We start from the raw sequence: 1098 nt of genomic DNA, 5'->3' as shown, positions 1-1098 counted from the left end.
ACAGAGGCACAGATCTCAACATTTATATAAGCTTTATATGTGTGAATGAGATAGAGATTGTATGAAATAATTTATCAGTTGTCAATTACAATCTCACTGTTGTTAATAGTATATTTGAAGAAGATAGATGAATCATACTGCTGTCTGTACAGAGAATAGTCATTCTCTTCAACAGTCATAGCTAGACTGGCCGCCGGGACCATGAATTTCACATTTGATCCCATTTGGTCTGGTCCCATACATTTCTTAGCGTGAATCCCGCTGGGACTGGCTATCAAAAAAACATGTAAAGTGACTATATATCAGATCTTAAAATGGAACCATGACTTGAAAAAAATGAGAAAGTGGTCCCATTTGATCCCATTTAGTCCCATTCTTGGGCCCCGGTGGCCGAATGGTTAATGCGGCCACCCGGTAGCACCTTGGCGTGGGAAACCAAGGCGCGTGGGTTCGAAACCCGCAGGGGATACATTAAATCCGGAACTCAAGCACCTCAGGTTCCTAATAAATACAGAGGTGTACAAATCGCTTCAATGAATTGCTCTATGTTCCTGGGCTGGGGAAGTTATTATTGCATGTATCTAATTGTCACTCCCTTTGTATTTTCCTATGTCCTTGTTATCTTTAGCGTGGTCTCAACACCTGTATTTCCCTCCCTGTATAACCAACACTTGACCTGTATTTAACATCACGCAAGGACTCATCATAAGCTCCGCTTGCATATGAGTATAATGGAAGAATAATAGTAATAATAATAGTCTCATTCTTAGCATAAAGTTACTATTTTTAGACATTTTAAGGTTTTTTTTAGACTATTTTTAATTTTTTAAAAAGTAACACTTTTTGATAATACTCAAATGAGATTTAAAGTCATTTAAAGCAATAAAAATAATTTAAATTGAGAAGTGGAAATCATGGTTTCATTTGAAAAATGTGACAAGAGTAGACAGTAAGTCTCACTGAAACAGTATGAAACTACTATCTAATGTTAAAACTGTGTAATGAGATCAGTCGAATTGGTAATGAGACTATCAAAAAATCTGGTCCTGGTCTCAGACACGGTCACACGGTCAGTCTAGTCATAGCACTCTGAAAAGC

The 1098-nt window shown here is 37.2% G+C and overlaps 1 pseudogene across 1 annotated transcript; it reads left to right on the top strand.

The window, feature by feature from the left end:
- The first annotated feature begins 380 nt into the window (after nucleotides 1-380).
- BDBG_18061 lies at nucleotides 381-469 on the top strand (annotated as a pseudogene). The gene has a single exon. The product of its transcript is annotated as a tRNA-OTHER (tRNA).
- The last annotated feature ends 629 nt before the right edge of the window (nucleotides 470-1098 follow it).

This window comes from Blastomyces gilchristii, assembly GCF_000003855.2.
Source record: "Blastomyces gilchristii SLH14081 genomic scaffold supercont1.51, whole genome shotgun sequence".
NCBI lineage: Eukaryota > Fungi > Ascomycota > Eurotiomycetes > Onygenales > Ajellomycetaceae > Blastomyces > Blastomyces gilchristii.
Note: the sequence above shows the minus strand (reverse complement) of the source record. Positions and strands in the feature narration are given on the sequence as shown.